Here is a 26,945-nt window from a genome sequence, read left to right on the forward strand (position 1 = left end):
TGTTTTAGTGAAAAATCCACCAAAATCACATTAAAAATCTACAAAAATTAAACAAAACTAAGCGATTAGTGGGGCAAATTTTTAAAAGAATCCACCTCAGTTTATTGCAAAGAAATTTTTTTTCAACTCCACATAAGATTATTTTAACAATTAATGTTTTCTTATCCTTTTATAAAAGCAACAGGATGTGTGTGTGTCTGTGTCTGTCTGTGTTGTTTCTCTTTTACAACTTAGCTTCTCATAGTTCTTGGGAAGATTTTTAATTATTTTAGGATAGAGTACTACTACCCTACCAGGAGAAATCGCACATAGAAAATAAATACCAAAATTGCCGCTAGAGACTGCCACTGGCGTAGGAAACATTTTTTACAAAACAATATTTTAAAGTGCTGCCAGAGGCCTCTAGGGGTGTAGCCGCTAGAGACAAAATACATAAATATACAGGAATATTTATTTCTTACATCGTATTATAAACAGCTTTCCGTGGATATAGAATGTACAATTATAAGATTAAAACCAGTTTTTCAGCCGAATGCACGGGCTAAAAAATCTGGTTTTAATCTTATGATTGTACATTTTTATATTCGTAGAAAGCTGGATATAATACGATGCTGGACATAGTTTTTTCGTATGGATGAGAACCGGTTCCTATCCACCGGATTCGAATGAATACGAGAAATACTTTTTTTTTTACAGTTTATGTATGTATATTGTATATACTTCGTAGGGATTGAATTTTATGACTGAAAGTTTGTAAAATTTAATAATTTGTAAAATGGATAGGCAAATAAATAAGACAAAACTGATATTGGAAAGAGATCAGCTGAAAATGGATTTCCTATTCGAGCCCTAGTTTCCTAAAGTGTACAGCAGATTGCAATTACCCAATTATTGCAGACCCTATTTTCAGCGACTCCGGTCAAATGGAAAAGCGATTTAATGTATAAACGATTTATACATTATACATTCAAAATTTTAAATTTTTAAAATTTTGATTTTTTTTTTAAGTTTGAAGCTTCTTTTGCTAGTAGCAAATATTGAGATAGGACTCGGAAGCTACGCACACTTTCGGAAACTAATATTCAGTTCATCTGGAAAGAGTATAACAAACTAGCTGGGATAAACGAATAAATATATCAAATATGTAAACTACTCAAGGGGCTTTATATTCTAAGGGGTAGAGAAAGGAAAAAAAATGTAGCTTAAAACAATTCCAAGACTTCAATTCTGAAAGTAAAATAACCATCACAGGACCTATGTGAAGATTACCTAAAACCCTAGAACCCTATTGGATCAGTAGTTATTAGGATCTTAACCTCAAGACAAAAAACCTTACTTCTTTATATAATAGAATAAGATTGTTAAATTTGAATTATATATAGGAAACCACTGGACCTGTCTGTATACAATTTTAAGAAAAGCTTTAAATGTTTTATCAATCTGACAAGATATAAACAGATTAATATCCGTTGGATTAGAGCCGGTTCTCAGCCAATCTGAAAAATCATGCATCTTATTACAGAAGTTTACGACAACTTTCAAAATAAAACGACCAAGCCAATATTGCTTGATTCACTTCTACAAGAGACAAAATAAATTGAAAATGATTGCTAAAATCGAAATATCTTCAAGTATTTGAAAAGTGTATTTTTTTAAAAAATAGGTTGAAAAACATACTAACTTTAAAATAAAATAAAAATACTAATTTTATTAGTCTGGTCCTTCGGGCGATCGGGGCTAACAAATCTGGTTTTAATCCTATTATTTTTTAATTAAAAGTCCACAGAAAGTTGACTGCAAACAGTGCGATAAATAACTATTATCGATTAGCAACTGAGTTTATAAAAACAATCTTAAAATGCATTTGAACAACATGACATGTAAAGCTTGCTACAAATTTCATGGATTTTAACTTTTTATTTGATTCTGTACTTTGAAGCTAATGTTTTTAAATGCTGTTGAAATTTAAGTTTTTATTTTGTTTATATTTTTACATATAATGTTGAAAGTTTTGCTAAAAGTTGTTTTAAGTTTTATGCAAATGGCTTACAAGAGTTTTGGTTTTATGTAAGCAAATATTTTTAGTTGCAAAGCCTCTCCATAGCTCTCTTTAGACACCTGTTCTATCATCTGTTATACATAATTGCTTTACATGGGCCAGGGCCTATCAATCATTGCTTCTTTCATTTATCATGTGATTTAAAACTTTTACTACGTAAAAAAATCTACATATTATGATAGTTATTTCTCGCATCGTATTTTAACAGCTTTCCGCGGATATAGAAATGTACAATTATAAGACTAAAAAACTGGTTTTAATCTTATGATGTTACATTTTCATATTCGTAAAAAATTGGATATGTTACGATACATGATTCTTCAGTATGGCTTACAACCGGTTCTAATCCAGCGAATATTAATCGGTTTCAGAGCGATACGGGAAAGAATATTATACCTTTTATTTCTTTACAATAAAGGCAGATTTTATTCCTAAAATTGTGAAATAAAAGGCATAGAATATACATAAAGCAGTATTGTCAAGCGGAAAAACATTTAAACCAATTGTTTTTATAACCTCCTTTTCTTACCAACCCTCGCTTTCTCTCTCTTTTTTTGCTTTATATTTCCCCTTTTTGTCTTTTTAGATGTGTTGCCTTTCTATAAGTTTTTTTTACAGTATTGTCTAGAAACCGATAAATATTCACAATTTTAAAAAAATTCATAAAATTAATACCAGTTTTGTTACCCGGACCTCCGGCCCCTTGGAGCTAATAAAACTTAATAATATTTCATTTTAATATCCGTGGAACGCTGAATAACTATTCGTCGCTTTTTTCTTTTTGTACATGTACTTTTTCTGTTTGTTTGAAATCAATGTTTTGATTTTTATGCTTTTTTTCTTGCTAATTGTTTAAATTCGCATCCGATTTTTCTATTCTTTCATCCTTGTTATTCTTTTTTTCTCCCCTTTTCTTCCCTGTCAATTTCTGTATGCAAAATAATAGAATTGTATTATTCTACAAATATTTACATTGTCTTTTAAATTGAAAGCAAATTTCATCAAGTCTTAAACGATAATCTTTTGCATTTTGAATGTGCACAAAATAATTCAAATGTTGAAAGAAAACATATTCCAGTTGAAATAATATTTTGTATAGATTTGAGATATTTAGAATAAAGTTCAAAATGAAAAGCTGCAAAAACAAGGACGTTAATGCAATAATCAGGAATAGCCGGAATTAATAAAGGAAGGAATGCACAGTAAATGACCGAATAGGCCTAACGAACGTTGTATTTCTTGAGCTATACGCGTCAAAATCTAAAATGCCGACAATGAGAATGATATCTTTAAAATTCAATAAGTAAGGTAGCCAGTTGTTAAATTAACTGAAAATACACGCATTTTTAAATTACTTGTATAATTTTTTAGGGGGTATATAAAGGAAGATTTTTTTGTCCTACATTCAAGGTTTTAAAAAAGATTTCATCGTTTATGTTTTTACTTTTTATATTTTTTCTATGTTTTATAGAATCGATGGATTGCACTTTTTAAAAAATGCAAAGATCTATTGATAAATGTTCTAAAAACATGGTACATAATTTGCAAGCATCCACTTTAAGATTTAGAAGCAGCTTATAGTTCCTAATAAAAATACAAATGACCAATGATAGGCCAGTATACATTATAACTGACCAATGGTAATACAATAAAAATTACAAATGATAGGCCAGTATGCATACATTGTAATTGGCCAACAGTAAAATGTAAACTGGCCTATCATGGGTCATTTATATTGTATGACGTCATTTAATATTAGGCACTGTAAGCTGCTTCCACTATGATATTAAAAAACGAAAATCAATAATAACTCAGTGATGACCACTTTCGTTTATTACCATATAGTCGACATATTGAAATTACTGTCAACACAAATTAAACAATTTATATTTTTATTATTATACAGGGATCTGAAAGGATAAGATAATGGCCGATAAATTGATGTGCATCCCCAATGATGATACACAAAATTACACCTCTTGTAGATTTGAATTATTGGTTTAAACGTTTGGACACTCAATTACGAACCAACCAATAAGAACCAATAAGAAAACGATATTATATAACTTTGGGAAATCAACAGCCCATTTCCCCCCCTCTCTCTCTCTGATTATTATATTTGTAATTTTTTTTGTAGAAATATAAAGTAAATAGTTTTACTAAGATAAAGTACCACAAAAACTTTTTACTAAAAGTTTTATTTTTGCTAATCTTGTTTACACATGTTAGAAATAATTTATAAAAATTAATTTTATATAACTTTTGAAAACTCCAAATTGGATAATTATTTGAGTTTGAATATAATCCGTTGTCTGACTAAACAGAAAGAGAGAGGGTACAATAGACTATTTATTACACTAGTCCCTAAAGTTTTATAACAGCGTTTTCATATTCTTTGGCTTAACAACTTTGGGGATTTTTAGTGAATTTTGATTGTTTGGATCATTAAGTTCATTGTCCAAACGTTTCAACCAATAATTGTTATCCACAGAAGGTGTAATTCTATGTATCATCATCGGGGATGAACATCAATTTATCGGCCATTGTCATATCCTTTCAGATTCCTGATATGTATGTGGGATGTGTCCAAAGTTGACGCGATCATAAGAATAATTGTCAGATTTTCAAAGACTTCCAATTTTTTCACTCTGGATTTTTAACTAACCTGCATATGCAGTAGTATCCAATCCTAAGATTTTTTTAAGCGTGAAGGCAAAAACTTAATATTTCAAAAAAATGGTTTCATTAATGAACTAACATTTTTTCATTTAAAAATAGGATTTAAAACAAGTTAAATGATCTAGCCTAAAATGTAAAAAATGGGATTGAATAGATTTTTAAAATCTAACATGTCTAAAATGGACATTTTAACGTTTAAGTAATGCTCAAGATAATCTAAGCTTTCAAACTTAATCATAGTTATAGATTCTTGATGCATAGTTTAATATGGATAGGACGATAACTAAATGTATAAAGTCTTCACTTAAATATTGTATACTATACTCGTATTCTATATTATAGTACTATGTTCCTGTAGAATTGAAATATATGCAAATTCCTACAATACAAAATAAATTCAATAAAACATTCCCCTACATTTTACTATAGAAATAAAAAAATATTCTGGAAAATAAAAATAAAACATAAAAAGTTAGAAGAACAAGCCAGAAATGACTTATTGCACATAAAAACAAGGATGATAACGTCCATGAAAGCAAAGCTCTACAAATAAGACGGAAAAACAAACATAATAGAATTATTTTAGAGTGACAGTGCTTTAGTTTTTGTTTATATTTCGAAGAATCGAAATCAGAACAAAATTTTTATGTAAATATGAAATAAAATAACATAAAAACACTAAACAGGTTTCTACGCATCAACTTGCTTATTAGATGGTTCTAATAGAGAATCATTATTCAAAAACTTTAGATTATTACGATAAGTAAAATAGGTACCAATTGATGTTTACACGTTTAAAAAAGACCCCAATAACGAGGGTCTACACTACACCTCCTAAAACAACCAAAGGAGTGTTAAGTCTAAAAAGTCACACCCCCCTTTTGATGAGGCAATTTATCAGTCAAATAATTATTTTTTGACGATTGAGTAAGTTGATTTTGTAATGGGTTATATATTTAGGGGGTGTATTTGTCCCCCTGACAAAAAATAACACCCCTCTTGTTGTCTGTATTCAACCACCCTAAGCTCACACCTCTACACCTCACTAAAGCTCACATTCTCCTTCGCACTAAATGGACGTAAAGACGGTAGGGTTATGCTTAGAGTTCCTATGCTTTTTAATCTTAATTTCACATAATTAGTATAATTATTATAAACCATTAGTTATTAATTATAATTAGTATAAACCATAGAAATTTTATGTCAAAAGAGTGCTTCTAGCTTTGCCAGGGTTGATATTCTATTTTATTTTTATTTGAATGTTAGAAGAAAAATGAAAATAAGATTTGTATTCATAAGAAAATTATAAATTTCCGTTCTAATTTTGATGGTGTTCCAATACTCCTGCAAACAAACACGTTTTGCGCAGGTAACAAAATAGTACTTGTTGCGATACAGCAAAAATTGACTTTAGAGAACCAAAGCTTTCACTGTTAAATCTTTAGCTGTAAGAATGAACTTCAAAAGAATTTGTTTGCGCCTGCTTATTGGCCAAGAAAATTCTTATTCTAAAGTTTTTTACAATTCTTGCTCATATGAGACAGAATATCAAAACAAAAAGTGCTTAAACTTAGAGCTTTAGCTGGCCCTAGTGTCTATAAAAAAGTGTTTCGTCCAATTCCATGACTTACTAGGTCCAAAGACTAAGAAACTATGGCTTCGCTAGCACTCATATATTAAGTCCATTGCATTTATATATAAGCCGTAGGGGACTTGTAAGTCTTACACAAGGGTGAGTTTTTTTGTCTTAGGATAAAAAATTAATCTTCCTAAAAACTAGCTTTTATTTAAGCTGAAAAATTGTGTATAATTGGCGGAACACTATTTTGTTGGCTGGTTTCTTGATAACAATTTATATTTCACCATTTTCAACAGTTTAATTTCACAATTTAATGGTCTTTAGCTTTCAATTTGAAACATTTCATCTTGTTTATGGCTATTTAATGCATTTTTTTAACACAATAATATTTACATTAAATTCTAATTGCTTTATTGAATAGAATGTTAATGTTAATGGTTATATTTATTTTTTTATTTAATTCTTTATTAAGTTTTTTTTGTGGCTTATCAATTTAATTTCTTTATTAGATGGGACAGTTAATTAAATTCAAAAGCTGCAAAAGTTTGCATCCAATCAATTCATTTATGTATTTTTAACAATTTCTATATCATGTTAAAAATTATTTTAACATTTTTCCTTAAAAAAATCGCTTACTCTTATATTTATTTTGTATTATTTTTGCCAGATAAAAACTAAATTTTGGATGAATAAATTTGTGGTCAAGTGTAATTCTGTCTTCAATATTTACATTTTTATATTTTTATCATTTCTACTCTACTTTTTTTTCCCTTTAAGAATAACAAAAACAAGGTTGTTTTTTTTGAGCGCAGCTGCTATTTTCCTGGTGTTAACTATTGACTATAGCAAAACTAGCGGCTGTGCTCCTAGAATCTAGAAGCCCTGTATTCTAAGGTGTATGGTTAGACTAAAACCAAACAGAAATATAAAATTAAATAGCCTAAAACCATCAATGGACCTCTAAGAAGCTTCTATAAAATAGGGATCTCAATCGGTTCAGTAGCTTTCGAAATCATTAGCTACAGACAAAAAAACTTACTACTTTACATTATATTATTATTATATGTATAAACACATTTAATTTTTTAACTATTCATTGGCGGAATACATATGTTTCTCTATAAAAATAGATCATCAGTTCCAATTAATTTATATTATAGGATAGTTCTAATCTTTTGACATAGCTTAAGACAAGCAAGTAATCAAGCTAAAATTAATTAAATTTTTAATAAATTTAAGATCTGGCATTTTTAATAGTTTTAGCAACTGATGTTGATCAATTTATAGGAAAGCTTTGTTACTTATAACATAAAACAAATTAATTCGCAAATGAGATGAAAATCTGTAGTTTTAGGCCTCAACTTCTTTATGGTCATTTAAAATTAATTTTTATTGTTCTCTTCGGTTACTTGTACCTTCATGTGACATTGTTATATTATTTCTTTTCCAGCTGGCTTTAATACTCTATATAATTTGGTAAAAGATGATTAAAGTTGGCTAAATGGGCTGGAAAAGACATGAAAATGAAAATAAACATTGTGAAGGTCCATAAATCATCTTTAACTGGTTTAATACAAAATTCCAACAAAAGGAAAATTCCTATATTTAAGTATTTCAATTCTAAAATAAGTGCAACCAGTGGCGTGCGGGGTTGGGGTGTAGAGAGGTGTAAACTAAATATTATCCACCTTAAAATTGAATTGGCAAGGCGTGCAATCTCCATTTTTACTCCCTAATGGTTTCACACCCAACTGGTGAATCACTGTCAATGCAAGATTACAAAGTAAGGCCAACAGTTATAAAATACTTATCGGTCAACAAGAATGAGATTTTGTTAGTTTATAAAACGTTTTAGAAATAGCTGTAGGTAGACCCTTATTTGTTTGTGTTTCATTTGTTTCCCTTCAATGCAATTCACGCGTCTTACTTAGCAGCAAACAAATCTATGTACTTTAACAATCCTAATTCATGAAGCATCTTTTGGATTTATTTAATGTTACGTATTTTAAAAAGTTTACTACTTCATGTCTCTTCATCTTATAAGCTCTCTTAAACAGGACTATCCTAAATCCTAATATTTAAATTTACATAATCTTTTGAATTTATTAAGAATTTAATTATGTGTTTTTATTAATATATTTAATCTTTTTGGAAGTTTTTTTTCTTCATATAAATTAAATAATATAAACTGTGTTATTGTATTTCTCTTTTCTCTTCTTTTTCATAAAACATCTAGTTTCAACTGCGCTACTAATGGACACAATCTTCCTTGATACCCAAATTACAACCTAGACATATGGTTTGATATTTTACTTGAAATTTGTGTTTATTATATGAAATTATGACACATTTGTTGCATTAAAAATTCATGGTTTGGTGTGTCATCACTTCCACAAATTATAGCATCTTTATAACTATTTACTTAACTCAATGATTCCCTGATTAACCGACTGACTGAGAAGTGTTGTTTACTGCTACTTGAGAAAATGCTCCCAGAGTGCCCTTAGATTATTACATGTTAGATAACAACTGTTTTATATTTATATATTTTTTTTAAAAATTCACTTTATAAAAGTGACAGAAAGAAATACCATTTCAAGTTTTAAAAGATTGTACATAAAAAACATTTCTTCTTCAAATTTCCTAAGGAGGGGGGGGGGGGGTGAGACAATGAATCTTAAAAATACTAAAAATAAGATGGTCTAAAATAGGTTAGGTTAGGTTAAGTGTCCACTCCTACGTTTGTCCACTCCGACGTTTGGGACTCTTGCGTTTGTCGTAGGATCATTAAATCATATAGATATATCTACGCTTCTATACCCGTTTTCGGTCTTATTTTTTTGCGAATATAAAACATACTGTAGTTCAAAAGTATGCAGTGATAGCACAACTTATGTCTCCCCTCCCAGCCTGTTTATGTATATAGTTATAATACTTCTATATACTTGAACCAATTTCTTATAATTGATGAGCTTCATTAGAATCAGGCGTTAAGGGGTCTTTTTCTATTCGGATTGATTCTTTTTAAATTTTTTTTTGTGCTTGGCGAATTAATTATTATTTGATACAATACATTTTTTAATAGACCATTCTGTTAAATAATTATCTTTACATAAATTGTCCTATTTCTTTTATCATAGAAACTTTTAAATATTTAATATTAATATTTTAGAATATATTTGTGTAATAAACCGCAAAGTGTAGACTTTAATCAAGGTCTTGCAGGCGGTTTAATCAATACAATAAAAACAAAAAGATATTCATTGAATATATAAAACTTTAATATCTCTGATTTTTCTTTAAAGCTTCAATCCCCTCAGTAAAACTGTATTTTAATTCTTAAGTATGTAACATTACTCTGTTGATTTCCCCTAAAGTGCTTATCGAGCACCGTCTGTGCCTGAACTCTGTTGGGCTACTCGTACCCAATTCAACCTATCCTAACATGACCTAAAGTAATAACACACAAACGCACCCCCCCCCCCCTCTTATTTTTATTTTATTTCAAAATAAGTAAGAGGGGGATCTCCTGACTAGGAACTTTGAGGGAAACCAACGTTAATTCTGATAAATTTAGAGGGTATGTCAAATGATAGTTGAAACTTTGTTAATATTTTCATTTTTTATTTGTTCATTTTAATTCTATTTAAAACAGATTATTAGACAGACAAACATCGTGTTGCCTAATGATATAAGATTTGTATTTTATTGTATCATATCATTTCAGAAAAGTTAAAGGATGTTTCATAACTATGGATTATAGTGAAGGTAGGATTTTTAGTAACTAAGCTACTCTTGAATTTGAAATGTCCGTCTTCGCTACTTGTTGATATTTTCATCCTTGTTTTTTTCCCTATGACTTTGTATTTTTTGTTTTGTTTAAAAAGTTTAATGTTATTTAAAAGGTGACAAAATATACAAAAGAAAGTTATCATTATTAAGTACAATTTGCAAAAATGATTGTTTCTAAAGAATCTACAAAATTTTAGTGTCACAACACAATACAATAAACACAAGAATATAACTTTATTGTGATTGTATAAAATTAAAAAATCTATTGGAACTGCCATAAGTTGGAGGTGCCTTGCAATTGACAAAAACAAGTATGAATTATTAATCACCTCACAAATTACAACAATTTTGTAACAAATTATCTTCCAGTAGTAACATTTTAATTGTTATACTACATAAAGCAAATTTAAGGATAATTATTAATTATGTAATTTATGGAAAAGATAAGTCATTTTTAAAAATAAAGTTTATTTTATAAGTTTTATTTCAAAATTGGAAGATGAATTTTAGCATGTGAAAACAATTTTTATTACTGTAGTTTTAAAAAGCTTTACTTTCAAATAAAAGAATTGTTTTCTTAAAAAACAATAGTCAATTATTGAGGAAAAAATGGTTAATAGATTCCTCGTGGTGAAATAAATATATACAATTATTATTTTTATTTATTAATAAATTCTGGTGGAATACTAATATATTTTTAACAAGACTGTCATTATGTTTCATTAATACATATATTAATACAAAAGATATTATTATTCAGGAATGGGACAATTACAGATAAATTAATTTCTGCACCTATCCCTCCCCCCGTTAGAATTTTATGCTTGTATTTCTAACTTGGATAGCAAAGAACTAATAAGGTGAAAACGGTGGGTATAGACAGTTCTCTTTAAGCAAATTTTACAATCATAGAGTTTTGATAAGGGGTTTCCAGCATCATAAACTACGTTGCTGCCGAGACCTTTTGTATCGGTTTTATTTTTTATTCAATCTTCTTTCCTGACCCAAAAAAGCATCGAATTTTTTTCTTTTTGGTTCGAAAACAACCAGTAATTTACTAGACAGACAACTTTACAACTAATTAGCTGTATGTATAAACATCTTCCTAAAAAATAGCTTTTAAAACACCTAATAGATTTTTAATTGACGGCATTAGGGTTGCTAGTTAGCCCAGATTTTTCCTTTAGTACAATGGCAAAATATTACTTTTGAAAATTTTCTCATCTTATTTCTATCAAATAAAAAGCACTACTTTATATAAACTCAAAAGTTGTAGAACATTAGAAAGTATACGCCCTTGTTGACCCTTTTAATTGCTATTTTTTGTTGTTGAATAAAAATATAAATGAAGTTACTGTAACCACAAATGATATCTGCATAACAATTTTACTTCAAAATTGACCTCATTTGTATAATTCTTAATTTTACTTCAACAAGGACAACAACCTTAAAATTGAAACGAAAATGCGCATATTGAATTATCTAAATAAAATTAAAAACATTGAACTCTTATTGTAGATTTGCCAAAATTTTCAAATCAAAGCTTTTCTATGATTAGCTTTGTACATGCCAAGACTTTTAATGTTCTTAAAAATTGAGTCCAATATAAAATCACCAATAATCTTATTATTTTTTTGGCAAGTTTTTTTTATGCGCTTTTGCTTTTTAACCTCTCCTGGATGAAATAAGGTCCAAATTAAATTTGATGATCATTTTGGCTTAAATCCGGCCGACTAAACTATAGCTCACATACTGACGACGTAGAAGACAATAATTATAAAAAGATCTATGCATTCAAATAGCTATATAATACATGAAAAATACAAAGTTTGTGTTTTGAAGATATGAAATGTATGTAAATGCGGATTTTTACAAAATATTACACAATTTCAAGCTCAATTTTTATTTGCAATTTCTTGTAAAATTTGAATTGAGTTATTTGAACTGCATCTCTGTTTAGCTTTCACCAGAATTATAAATGAAAAGGGTAGATCTATGAAAAAGGTTTTTCTAATTTATTAAACATATTTTCAGAAACCAGTTTGTTTAGATTATTTTTTAATTTGAATACAGAAGTTTCAACTATTAAACATGGATCCTGTTTATGTAAGAAAAGTAAAATTTCTTGAATTGCTGGATCCAACGATTATCTTATAGATATACTACACAGTTTGACCTCAGAGAAATATTAACTTTTTTTGTTTAAATAAAAATTAAATATATATGGAATTCCATTTACTACTCTCGGCCTTCATTGGGCTTGAAGCTAGGGGCGAGCAATAAAATTAAATGTAAACCTCCTATTCTTTTGGTTATTTTATTTTAAAGTCATTTAGATCATTATAGAGCAAGATTTTAATTTTGAATTTATGAAGGATTTTCTTATTACTTCTTACTGTACTGCTTTCATGAGTCGTTCTCTTGTATTTTTGCAACAAACTTAAAAACAACTTTCTCTCAACGTTTTCATTTTTGCTTCATTTCACCAAGTTAGCCAAATAGTTAGTTTTTTTTTTATTTTCTATGGCGTGGCAACTCTATAAATTATATCTTTTCACTTTAATTTCTTATTAAAGTGTTGCGAAATTTGACTGTCTTTTTATCATTGAAAGAAATGTGTATATAATTACTTATCAACCACCCTAAAAAGAGAAATTGCACATAGAAACACTCCCCTCCCCCCCAAAAAATTTCTTTTTAAAACTTCAATTGATAATGGAGGGGTCGATTACCCCCGCCCCTCGCCTCTAGAGGCCTAGCCGCTAGTTTTACATAAAATGTCGTGCATCCATAGGGGTTTTTAAAAGATCTTTAAGAAAACTCTAGACTGTAAAATTGCTAAAAACATCCACTAGAATGATTTTCCTCTCAGACGAATTCCTCAAACGCTTTGTTTATGTCTAGGTAACATTAAATATTCATATTTCTAAATTGGAAAACAGATATAATATTGGCAAATTCTCGTGCTTTAAAGAAATACAACAGAAAATTCACGTTTTTCACATAGATTATTTAGTTTTATTAAGCCAACAAGGACAATTATGTCTACAAATAACGAATCAATAACAATCCGACAAAAATATAAAACCCAATAGACTTTAAAAATAATAAACCTATACATTAATAGGACTAGTTAAATGATATTTTTGTTACTTATATTACAAAATCAAACAGTATTTATGGAAAAAAAATAAAATGCAGTTATGAAATTGTATAATGTTATGCATATTTAAAATTTTTATATATATGAGTTTTACAAACAAGCATACTTGATATATAAATAATATATCTGCATATTTACAGGAGTAGCCTTGAAATTCTTCCTTTCTCTTTCATCAGCTCTCTTTATTTTCTCTCATGGGCTTTAGTTGGCTAGTTTCAGGGGGTTTGGAATAAGTAAACTGAACTTTACTTAAATCACAAATGTAGCATAAGGATTATTGGATGATTTTTTAGGCAGGCCATTGCATGCTGTAATTTTCCTATTTTATAAACAAATTATAAATTTTTTTAAAGTTAAGATTTCTTGAAGTCTAGAACGCAAGATATAACAAATTTACGGGATACTTGACTGTCAGTCTCTATGCCTTAATTAAAGAACTCATTAGATTAAAGTTATAAAGCTCTCCTTTACAGTACTACTTCTTATAGGCCCCGGGTATGTAATTCGGGAAGATACATTACACCCTTTTGAGATTAATATACCTTGGAAATAAAGTACGGTCCCCCAACAAAAATATATATTCTCAAGGTATAAAATAATAAAGGAGGTAAACTTTCCCCTCCACGTGCCTTTGTAAAAGTGACCTTAGAGTCCTTTAGATGTGTCGTCACTATTATTAGAATACTCCTGAAAAGTTTTTATAACACTTGATATTTTTTGCTAACTTATAAATCCACTTATCCCTGATTGGTCCAAACTTTGGTTAAAGCCCAGGCTCATTAAAATGATGCAGTCACTCCGTCAAAACAGATAACTACACTCGCACACTTACATTCACACACACACACACACACACACACACACACATATACACACGTACAAACATATACACACAGACCATCGCACAAATGCAGTCATTTAGTAAAACTCCAAACAGATAAATTAACAAACACAAAAATATTATAACGTACATCGATCATAAGCAGTTAGGGATTGTAAATATTTATTCTTTTAACTATTATCATTCATTCAGATTGATTTTTACTTGATTCCTAGGACAACAAGGTAAAATGTTATAAGCGAAGCATTTCCATAATCAAGTCCTTAAAAAATGTAAGTATGTCGTTAAACAGCAATTTTGATTCACATTTATATACAATTTAGACTTTAAAATGTTCGTTTTCCATACCGTCTAATTTAATGCTTCGCTTTTATGGATGTTGTCGTCCTTGTTTTAAAAGAATGAATTATTCCCACCAAATGAATGAGAAAATGTAAAAGAAAGTAGAATATGTTCATGGATGGGTAAACTCTGTTTTAAGTTAAATAAAGATGTATATTGCAGTGCTCACCCATTTATCTTAACTCAAACTATTATACAAATTAAACATTCTCTTCTTTAATGACCATGAAGGTAAAATATTCTTTCTTTTTTAAATTTAGAATTTTTGATGTCGATTTTTGGCATAGCTATTTAAGAAGCCTTATTAACAAGTAAGAATAAACAATTAATTACACAAAAAGTAGTAAGATATTAAGCTAGTTGGAAAGGGTAATGTAAAAGTTTAAATTTCTTATTTATACTTCCTCTATCCAATACAATGCAAATGGAATGAAAGATCTGTTTAACATATGACTTACTGTTTAACTATAGAGTAGCTTTATATTCAAATTAAATAGGCAAAAAGTAAAGGCATGATAGCATTTTATCAACACCAATTGAGACGAAATTATTCATTTTGTATGGCATTGAATTTAATTAGTTATTAAAGTCATTCTAATTGATTTAAGATTTAATGATTTAGCTACAGAGTCATTTGCTTAACTTTTTAATTCTCTATATGCAATACCTCCTTAATTTACGAGAGAGGGGTGAGAATTTCTTTGACAAAATATTTATGGGGAAGGGAGGGGGTGAAAAATATTCAGTGCCATAAAACGTGTGAAAATTGGCAACGCTGCGTGTAAAATTAATAGGAATTCATTTCTCTTCTTCTTAACATTGTATTTCTTGCCCTTTCTTTTTTTTTATAGATATTTAATAATTCTAATTAAAAACAAAGATTTCGTAATCATCTTTTGAATACTTTTTAATAATGTTGATGATGATCTCGGGGGCTTGATGTCGTTTCGGGTTCTAGACCTCTGCAAGCACCTTGAAACATACTCTAAGTCTTAACTGCGGTGTAATACGTTCATTCGCCCTATAAACAACCAACAGTTTGATAGCACGACCTTAACCTTAGAAGTCCTTACTGTGCATGGAAATTAGTTGCGCTTGTTTTTGGCCAAGGTATTCCTCTAACTCTTAATATTTATGTCGCGCACCTGGCATAGTCGCAGTAGGAACACTTTTTAACGTCTTTATTTATGACGCGATGTTAAGCCGAGATTCGAACCAACGACGACTCCTAACTACTTTTCATCATACAAAGGTACTCTATAAGAAAGGTATGTTCCAAAGACCTTCAACCACCCAAAATAAGATTTAGTTATTTGTGCTAGTAACATTGCCATATCTTGACTTGACTCATCACATTTACTGAATGTGAAGCAAGATTTTCAAAACTTATTATTACTGTTAAAAACTATATTTCCCTTATTATTGCTGCGCTAATTCTTGTCCTTGTGAATATTATGACAACATTCAGAAATAGTGTATCTTTCTATGAATAAACAATTATGCAAATGTAATTTTTTGATTGGTTGGTTCGTTCAGCTCCATCAGGGTTATGTTTCCTGAAAATTAATTAAGATTCATTTTTCATTTTCAATGTTTCATGTGTTGTTAGATTTTTCATTATTTAAATGTTGAATTATTAGCTGCTTGGGGACTACGGATTAATTTTACAGTAAGCTGTAGCTTAGAACTATCAAAACATTAGTGGGCCGTTTAACTCAGCTTAAAGCATTAAACCCGCGGCTGTATAGACTTTTCTATCATTAGGTTGTTTGTCTGCAATTGTTGCGGTTTTAATAAAACATATTTTAAAAGTCTTTATTTAACAAAGCTAAGTCGTTTAAGTCTAACTAATTATTTTTCAGTAAACTTGTATATGTCTCATACTCCGGAAGCTTATTATACAACTAATATTCGTTACACACTGATAAAAACATTATCTGACATAACTTAATACATAAAAAAATATAGAAAGTAAGAAATATAAACAAATAATTGATTCTATTGATCAATTGTTTTACAAGCATACTTTTGATTTGGAATTCTTAGAATTGGTACTGAACAAAAAGTAACTATCTTAACGTTAGAGCATGTTTGCGCTCTTCAGATTTCATTTTTTATATGTGTGATGAAAGCTCTTTATAGTGACTGTAAATTGACAGGCCAATATACTTTTTAATTGACAAATGGTAGTCCAGTATGACGTCATTTTTCATAGGCACTATAAATAGCTTCAATTAGATGTATTATCTTTGTTTCCTTATTCTATTATTATGTGTAAGTATATACATAATTGAATAAATAAAAGTTTTTGTCGCCTAATATAAAAGATAATTCCCCTAATCTCCAGAAATGAATATCTGTTCCTCTTGATAATTGTGTTTTGCTGAATTAATATTCATTACTAGCAGTGTCACATATCAAATATTATATACACACACTCACACATACCCATACATAACATACATACTCACACATACCCATACATAACATACATACTCACACATACCCATACATAACATACATACTCACACATACCCATACATAACATACATAAGAAATATACATATGTATGGTTTATCATATACACCACGGTTAAACGGTATTAGGTATAAGTGTATGGATTTATCTGTCCTTGTTTTGTAATTATCTCAAAACTGATTGAAAACATTTACACTGTAAGTTATTTTAATTGCTGAATAAATTTTTTTAGACTGATATAATGTAAAATATATTTAAAAATAATAATCTTATGAGTAAGACTCATGAAGCAGTTTATAGTGCATATAAAAAATGACGTCATAAAATTTAACATTGGTCAATATTTGAGCTAGACTACTGAAATTTCTACTGAAGATTTATTTCAATCTGAAAGCTTTTTATAGAGCCTATGAAAAATGACGTCATACTGGCCCACCATTGGGCAATTTAAATGTATTGGCCTATCATTGATCATTATTTTATAAGCACTATAAACAGCTTCCTTAAGTTGTCCATCTATTTTATGATGTTAATCAAATATTTATAGGTTATGGAGAGAGTTATGTTTAGTTTTATGTTTAAAATACTTTGTTTGATGTATAGTCAATTCCCTTTCATCTTTGAAAACCAAAAGCTAGGCATAGACAATATTTTGTGCAAGTAATGGTGCTAGTAATATCTTTATTAATATCTACATGGAGTCACACTAGAAATAGTAAGACTAGTAATTTTAAAACAGCTTATAGTGCATATCAAAATTACGTCATACTGTCTATCATTGGTTATTTGTATCGTATGACGTCATTTTTGTATAGGCAATTAAGCTGCTTCGTAATTTTATTCTTTACTAAATTTGAAAAAATAAAAGCAACTTTATACCTTTGACTACTTTATATCAATACAAGATGGGAATAATTTATTTATATTTCTACCTTTCTTGCAAAAAAGGACATTTTCCAATCAAAAGCCATAGTGTAGGTAGAGAAGTTTATTTAATTAACTTCGAATTGTGCCATATTATCATGGGTAAAAGAACAGGAAAATAATCCTTCAATAAAATAGAAATGTAACATACATTTCTAAATATTTTTTAAAACTTAATGTTAAAACCTTTTACATCATCTTAATTCTTCATAAAAATAAAAATTATAGTCAATAGTATTATACTTAAAAATACAAAACTGACACCTAAACTTTTAGATTTTTATTGGTATTTAAGTACAAGATAAATATTTAAGTTAAATGTCTTCACCCCTGATCTAGTGCATTGTGTAGCCATGTTAACCCCTATCTGTCAATAGGAACTAGGCCAACAATAGTTGGGTGGTAAAGTGTGTATTTAGGATGTTTGTATGTTATCTAGTACTTGTTAAAATTTGTCAATTCCTTTTTAATTCTTTTTCTTGCTAACTTCAATTGTTATTTCTGCATAGATTTTGCTTTCATAACTTCTTGAAAAAACACCATGGCAGTTGGTCTATCTCCTTTAATACATTCATCTTTTCTGCTAATCTTGAAATATGAAGATCTAATTATTAAAATTATATCAATGATGATTAAAGTTTAAATGTATAAAAGTGAAACCAAACCAAAACTTTTTAATTATCCTTAAACTTCTTATTAAGTTAAATGTACATCTTGTATAAATGTTAAATAAAAATTCTTGACGACCAGGTATTGTTCTGTTGAACTGATCAAAATTTTGGGAGTAATCTCAGAGTTGTACAGAATCCTTTAGTAATAGATTTACTTAGAATTATGGAACCTCAAAAAGACTTAATTCAGTTTATTCTTGCAAAAATTCATCTTACCTTGTCAGATACAAGAAGCAGTTAGTACTACATATTAAGTAAGCTCTTTAAAAATCAAAAATGTTTCGTTTTACTGAACTATTTTTAATTTGTTTTCAATTTTCTTTAGCTTTCAAATGATACCTTCCTTGCTTTTTACTCATATATCTCATGTGTTTGGGGGAAGGGGGGAGTTAGAGTTTTATGGCTGGACTTTTCATGTAAATTTTAGACCATCTATTATAATTTATTATCTGTTACTTATCACATTTAAATTCTGGCTATGATAAAAATACAACTGAATTTGATGTATGATTCAACATGGTGCACAATAGCTTTTAGTAAAAGAATAATTTTCTACTGTTGTTTTATATATATAATGTACTGTATGGATAGTATTGCAATGTATGATTACTGTTAGTTTAAATGTCATAATTTTACTTCATACAATTATTGACTGGCATTTTTATTAAAATCAGAAAACAAGAATCAAATATAATTGCAAACATTTAGAATAGGGTACATTGTAAATATTATTGATAAAGAAAATACACTTTTTCTATAAAAATTCTTCTTTATGTGCTGAAAGATGTGCTTGGAATATGAAGAGGGCATGCTGTTAACTTATCCTACTTTGCAGGGGGTAGGAATAGGTAAAAGGTAACAAGATAAATGTAAAAATTAGCTTTTAAAAAATATTTTTATATAAAATATCAAAAAATGTAAGAGATTAAAATTATGTTTCCTTTTGAAAATCTTAACTACAACTATCATCAGTGTTATAGCAATTTAAGTTATTAATTATATTTACTAGATACTTTTATATGAAATCACTCAAAAAAAGTTTTGAGATTAAACTTTAGCTAAAGATTCTGATTGCTTGCACTCAGAATTAAAGATGAAAGAGGAATATAATGGGCTTCATACCACCAAAACTGAAGAAGGGAAAGAGGGTAAAAGAATTACAAAATTACACTTAACATTTGCTGCAAAATCAAGATAATGCTGCAATTGCAAATGTATGTGCTAGAAAGAGAAACAAGGTTGACAACAATTTCAGTTTGACTCAGGTTTTGTTCATATTTTCAAAAATTTACAACTAACTTTGAAGTGAATACAAAATTATCATGCATGAAAATGAGTAAGACTGTAATTAGCCAAAAAGAAACACCCCAAGGCTTCATTTAAAAACAAAATAGCCTAAAAACCATCTCAGGACTTATGTGAAGCTTTCCTGAAATAAAGAACTTAATCAGTTTAGACGTTATCTAAGATTAAAGTTAAAGAAAAAAACCTTACTACTTTATTTCCTTAGATACGTCAAGGTAAAAAGAAGATATACTACTAAGTATAGAAAGAAAAGGATGAGTGAACTACAGAAAAGGAAAATGTAAAGAGAAATTATGTTTGTAGGGTAAAAGATTGGCAATTTATTGTATGGCATAAATAATATACTCACCATAATAATATATTTGCTTACCTTAAAGTTTAATTTTTATAAGAAGGACGAGTTGTATAATACTTCTAAAACTCTTCAAAAACTCTTGAATTACTATTTATTACATTGATTACAATGATGTATATAAGTTACAATATTAAAAGTTAAAAACTAAGTTGACTCTTTACAACTATTACGTCAATAGGTAATTCAATGTAATTTTGGGCAATTTATATTTCCTTAGATTAATTGCTGTGATTGAATTTGACATAATCAAATTTTATTTAAAATGCCAGACACTCTTTAAATAAAAACTGTGAAATTTTTTTTTCACCAAATCTACAGTGTTTATCTGCAGATTTAAAAGAAAATAATTAATTCTAATTGTTTACAATTAAATTTACGAAAAAACTGAACAAATTTAACTTCAAAATCTATCAAAAACAAAAAGAAATTAAGATCACAAAGCGCAGAGTTGGCTGTTAAATAATACAGTTACCTCATTTTTCCACCTGTAAGATAACAAAGAAAATGAAGTCAATTTATTACTACACAAAACATGTAAATAAACTTAAAATAGTTCTAATCTACACTTTTGTAAAAGGACTTATTGTTTTTAACGTTCTCATTTACCAGGAATTGTTTAACGGTCTTTAATATCTATATTGAATACATACATTGTTCTAAAAAAGACTTTTTGAATATATGCACTAAAACTAAAATCGGGTATAGTCCCTTTTGTGGCAACGCCTCTTAAGGGCCAATTCGTCGTATTTTCACAGTACCTTTTTTACTCTTTATAGCCTCTGCTGGGGCCCTAACCCTGCTGGGCCAATTGCCTAACCCTGCGGGGCAATTACCTAACCTATTTTAACCTAACCTAACCTAAAGTAACCTATAAAAAGCTACTGTGAAAATTCGATGAATAAGAGGCGTTGCCACAAAAAGGGACTATACCCCTAAAATCTTGTATGAAGTTAATTAAAATTTGATTAACAAAACTATAAATAGGCCTGAATAACTAGATTTCTTTCAGACATGTGAATGTGTGTGAATAAGTTTGTCTATGTGTTTACAGTATGATCAAAAGATAATGATTTTATCTATGTATCTAAATAACATATTTTTCTAAAGGAAGTAAAGTTATTCACTACAAGGGTAAATAATTGATCCAGATATGCTGGGTTTCTTTTTGATTTCTATTTCTATTAAAATCTACCAAAATAAAACCCAAAACATTTGATTTTGACCTTTTAAGCATTTTTTCAGCCAGACTTTTTAAAATTTAAAATTTAAAATGACCCAGCAAGGTTTTATGGCGTCCTCTGCCCGCACAGGATGGTATTCTAAATAAATTATTTCAAATTGACACATTTCAAAAGTCAAACATTTATGACCTTATTTTTTTTTAAACGCAGGAGTTGAGACACAAATTTTCTGTGGTCCAAACAAAACAAAAAATAATGACACATTTTTATTGTTCATACTGTATGAGTGTGAGTGTGTGAGCATTTTAATGTGTGTCCTGAAAGTGATATGAGATTGAATGTACATGAAAGAGAGGAAATGGTTGGGACAATTCACGGATAAAATGACATGAAATGAATTTTTATTTGAAAATTATTGTAAAGATGCACACATTAATCTTGGTGAAGTATGTAGGACGTGTTCAAAGCTCAATGCCTTCAAGAGTTAACTTTTTTGTACTTGCCAATTTCTGACACTTTTGAAAAAAACACCCTATTTCATTTCAATCCTCTCATTGAAGAACAAATATTTAATGAAAGTTTTCCTATTACAATACAGACAAATGAAAAATTACATTTACTTTTTTATATTCTTGAATATTCCCTTTGAGTATGAGAATTCTAGACTTCTGGACTAAAGGATAAAAAGGATTTCAATTTTAATTTGACTTTTGTCCTCACATTTTTTTCTCTCAACCTTTTACACATTTGTTTTATAATAGAAATACTCTACGAATTCAAATTTCTAAAAATAATTAGATTCATTTCAAACCTGTATGTCTGTTATAAAAATAGTTTCATATTAAGTTTTGGAGTTTTAGTAGTTAATTTGTTTTCAAAATGATAAATATGTATAATCTGTAAACAAATATGATTCATATCACTTTAAAATAATAAGACGTATAAAAAAATCTTCTTTAACAATAACAAAGACTCCATAATAAACATAGCTAAATATATAAATAGAGTGAAGTACACTCTTTCAATTTTTCTCAATATCAAAATATGATACTAATCTTTAAGCTCTAGTTTTTCCTCAAGCTAAGTTTGGTTTTAGAAATTATCCAGATAATTAAAAAAAAAAAAAATTTATTTCTAAAAAAATTGTGTAACATGCGTCAGTATGATAGAAACAAATGATATAATCTAAATGCACATATACTATAATTACTTATCCAAATCTAACTCTACTTTAATAGATTCAACCAAATGTAATCCTATGGAAATGCATTATAACATACAGATACAAGGAAACATACATGCACACACACATTACTTATATCAAAATATTGGAGGTTTAAAAAATAGCAACATCAGTTCTTAAAAAATATTAGAAATAATTATTAAAAATATTTTTTAGAAATATTTTTTTAACTGTTTATTTTCATGTTGGAATATTTTTGAGAGGTAAATTTAAATAGCTTCAAAGTTTTTTTTCTAATTCAATAATTAAAATCAAATGGTTTGCAAATATCAAGAATTGCATATTTGATTTCAGAGAGGTGTGCACACTCAGATATGCAGAAACTAATATTTGATTGTGGAGAGGTGTGCACACTCATAAATGCAGAAACTAATATTTGATTGTGGAGAGGTGTGCATACTCAGATATACAGAAACTAATATTTGATTGTTGAGAGGTGTGAACACTCAGATATAAAGAAACTAATATTTGATTGTGGAGAGGTGTGCACACTCAGATATGCAGAAACTAATATTTAATTGTGGAGAGGTGTGCACACTCAGATATGTATACAGAAACTAATATTTTATTATGGAGAGGTGTGCATACTCAGATATAAAGAAACTAATATTTGATTGTGGAGAGGTGTGCATACTCATATATACAGAAACTAATATTTGATTGTGGAGACGTGTGCATACACAGATATGCAGAAACTAATATTTGATTGTGGAGAGGTGTGCATACTCAGATATACAGAAACTAATATTTGATTGTGGAGAGGTGTGCATACTCATATATACAGAAACTAATATTTGATTGTGGAGCGTGTGCATACACAGATATGCAGAAACTAATATTTGATTGTGGAGAGGTGTGCATACTCTGATATGCAGAAACTAATATTTGATTATGGAGAGGTGTGCATACTCAGATATGCAGAAACTAATATTTGATTGTGGAGAGGTGTGCATACTCAGATATGCAGAAACTAATATTTGATTGTGGAGAGGTGTGCATACTCAGATATGCAAAAACTAATATTTTATTATGGAAAGGTGTGCATACTCAGATATACAGAAACTAATTATAATTTCAAATGTTAAGAAAGTCTAATTGATTTCAATCATAACTTGTTTAAAAAGACAAAATTTTTAAATATATTATCTAATGTAGTTTTTATGTAATGAAAAGGGATTAAAACTAAAAATAGCATTTTCTTTCATACTTTTTAATAAATAAAAGTGAATTTATATCTCTAATACTGAAAAGAAATTTAAGTTTATAACGGTAACTTGAAATTTCACTTTATAACCCTTAAGGCATAAAGCAATTATCATCTCTAACTTTTGAATATATTGCTAAAATTTTTAAAGTATAGATACAATTTAAAGATATCTTTAATTGACTTTATAAAACATGTACCTTGACTGTTAAGGGTTGAAACTATGCAAAATGTATCAACCCCCTTTTATATATGACTAAAATTATTATTGTTTCAAGGTTGATTTGATTTGTAGAAAATGGTTTTATATTTTACCTATATTTTAAATATAACTGGTTAAGAATCTTTCAGTACTAACTTAAAATGTAAAAATCCTGTAAAAGTAAAATTTTGAAAATAAAAAAAATTCTTTTTCCTATTTGATGTGTAAGTAGTATTTGTAAAGAAGTAGAATATTGGTAAACCATCCATCTTAATTTTCAATAAAACATCACCACACACACCCACACACACTCACACACACGAAATGATATTTTCAAAGACACAGAAAAAAACAAGAGAGGACAACGCATTGAATAAAATAGATGTGGAAAATGAAGAATAAAAACTGTTTGAATGTTTTAGAAAAGTGTCTCGTTCACTTTTAAAGGTCGAACATTTTTGTTTGAAAATAAGTCAACTTAAAAAAGTAAAACCAACTAATGCCATTGTAAAAACAGTTGTCCTTTAACGTCTTTTCTGAAATAAGCTAGGGAATCTTTTTATAACAAAGTAAAACAGCAAGCAAAAGTCATTAAAAACTTTTAAAGTAGCTTTATTTTTTCCAAAAGCAAGATTTAGATTATTGCTCCCTTTATTTTAAAAAAATACTTTAATTTACCTGGATTTTGAAAATGTGGCCACTGGTCTTAAAATGATTTTAACTTGTTTTTTTGTTTGTTTCAAACAAGTGCAGTTAGATTTGAAGGAATTACAGGAAATGGGTTATAATATTGGTTATTTGATGATTGATTTAAATATTTCAACGTATCAAAATAAAAGAGTCCTTGTCTCTATCCCAGCGTATAAGTAACATAGATATTCTTGACATAATTTATTTTCACCCAGAAAACAATTTGTCGCAAAATTTGGTACTGGGGAAATAATTTACACCAAATATTAAAATTTTATGTTTGTTTCTTTTACCATTTCATAGGAAAACTCATGGGCTGTTTATCACACTAGTCCCCAAAGTCTTATAATAGCGTTTTCTTACTCGTTGGCTTAACAACCTTGACCTTTGATTGAATTTTGATTGATTGGTTCGTTATTTAGTAGAGTTTCCAAATGCTTCAACCGCTAATTGTAATCTACAGAAGCGGCAATTTAGTGTATCATCATTGGGGATGTATATAAATTTGTCGCCCATTGTCTTATCCCCTCAGATCCCAAGGAAACTTTTCTTCATTTAATATATAGGTCATGTAGGTCAATTGATATAAAATAAATTTGTTATTAGTGTATGGCCTCTTATGATCGCCATACTGAAAAATCATGTATATTATCGTCTTACAGACAATTTACCATGAATATTAAAATATCAAAAATCATAATATTAATACCATTTTTGTTAATCCCGAGTAGCCTATGGTTTTATCTTATAATATTCATGTTAATATCCGTGGAAACATGTCTATTATACGATGCGATAAACAACTATTCTATAATATTTTCTATAATGTTTCAGGTAAAGTGACGGTGAAGTGAGATTCAAGCAAAATAAACCTTCAAAGACACTTTTTAAAAAGTTTTAGTAGTTAATAATAATAAATAAATTAATAGTTAAAAATTATCAATAAAAAGAAAATTGTGTTGTGAAAAAATACTGTGTTCAAAATTCAAAATTGGTGCTGAATAAAAAATATTTTCAGCCATATCTATAAGCTCACTAAAAAAAGTGTCCAAGTCAGCTGTTGATGAATTGAATGTTATAAAGTGAATTGTAACAAGATTGTGTGTATTGATGTTTAGCCAGCTAGTAACAGTTTGAGCTATGCTTCTATCCAGATTATGTTATCACACACACAGGGTTTATGGATGCTGACACCAGACAAAAGGTCAGTACAGTTAGACATAGACGTAAGAAGTATAGAGCAGCATTTCTATATTTTATTTTGGTCGTATATACATCAAAGGATTAAAAATTTATTATTGTAAAAATATTAAATCAAAAAGGCAATGTGTCAAATGGAAATTTTTAACGAAAACTACCCTTATTGATATCAGACCAGGCCAGTTTTCTTATAATCATAATATGGCAGGTTAAGTAAGTTAAGCAATGCAGGGTTAGTGCACTGGAGGATTATAGCTTTCCGTAAGGGCAATATTTAAAGCTTCTAAGATTTTTAAAAAGATGCAGCAGGGGGAGGAGGAGGGGTTGTTTAGCTGGTCATAAGTCGGTTAAGAGGATTAAACAAATATAAAAGTAAAACTTAAAGGTTAAATATTATAATTCTGGAAATTTTAAAAGTGTTATTCCTTGTAAAACTAGTAGTCTAGGAGACAAAAAAAAGAGATGTAGAGAATAGATAGCAGACAAATGTAAGTCTTACCTGAAACTTTAATAACATAGGGATAGACAAATAAAAAATAATTCAAAATTTTCTGATATTTGATCTAAACTAATTTAATATTGCAGTTGTCTTATATTGAAAAATAGTTCTCTAAAACGAAACCATATATTTGATACGAAAACAATTGTATTTATTTTTAAAAACAAATTTAAATTTATTCCCTAAATTATCTGATCCAAGTCCTTGTGATAGACATATTTTCTTTAATTAGCGATTTATGATATAATGATAAACTCTTTGTCTCTTTTACTTACTCTTTAAATGTTGTAAAATAAAAGGTTTAATGGGGTCTATAAATAACACAGAATGTTAAAAGCTGTTCTAGGTATAAATCTTACTAAATTACTGAATTAAAAATGACTAATGAACCAGGTCTGGTTAGTTCCCTCCAAGTTTTAATAATGTCTAGTTCTGTGAACAACCTCTTAACTAGACCCACACACACACAAATATTTATTCTAAAAAAGGAAAAGTTATAAATGATTCAGCCAACTACCTTTTTTCTTTTAATATATTC

At 28.6% G+C, this 26,945-nt stretch overlaps 2 protein-coding genes across 4 annotated transcripts in view; both read left to right on the top strand.

Annotated features, from left to right (window-relative positions):
- The first annotated feature begins 1,573 nt into the window (after positions 1–1,573).
- The window catches only part of LOC145315890 (uncharacterized), a 262,202-nt gene continuing 236,830 nt past the window's right edge, over positions 1,574–26,945 (top strand). Inside the window, exon 1 of the mRNA XM_080156030.1 lies at positions 1,574–1,585. The gene's annotated coding sequence lies outside the window, so the exon portion shown is untranslated. The remainder of the gene's footprint in view (positions 1,586–26,945) is intronic.
- Positions 10,043–26,945, top strand: part of LOC145315860 (uncharacterized) — a 118,774-nt gene continuing 101,871 nt past the window's right edge. For all 3 annotated transcript variants that reach the window (XM_080156008.1, XM_080155993.1, XM_080156000.1), the window contains exons 1-2: positions 10,043–10,085; positions 25,543–25,912. The gene's annotated coding sequence lies outside the window, so the exon portion shown is untranslated. The remainder of the gene's footprint in view (positions 10,086–25,542; positions 25,913–26,945) is intronic.

Source organism: Acartia tonsa, chromosome 1 (assembly GCF_053477335.1).
Source record: "Acartia tonsa isolate MP-2025a chromosome 1, ASM5347733v1, whole genome shotgun sequence".
Lineage (NCBI taxonomy): Eukaryota > Metazoa > Arthropoda > Copepoda > Calanoida > Acartiidae > Acartia > Acartia tonsa.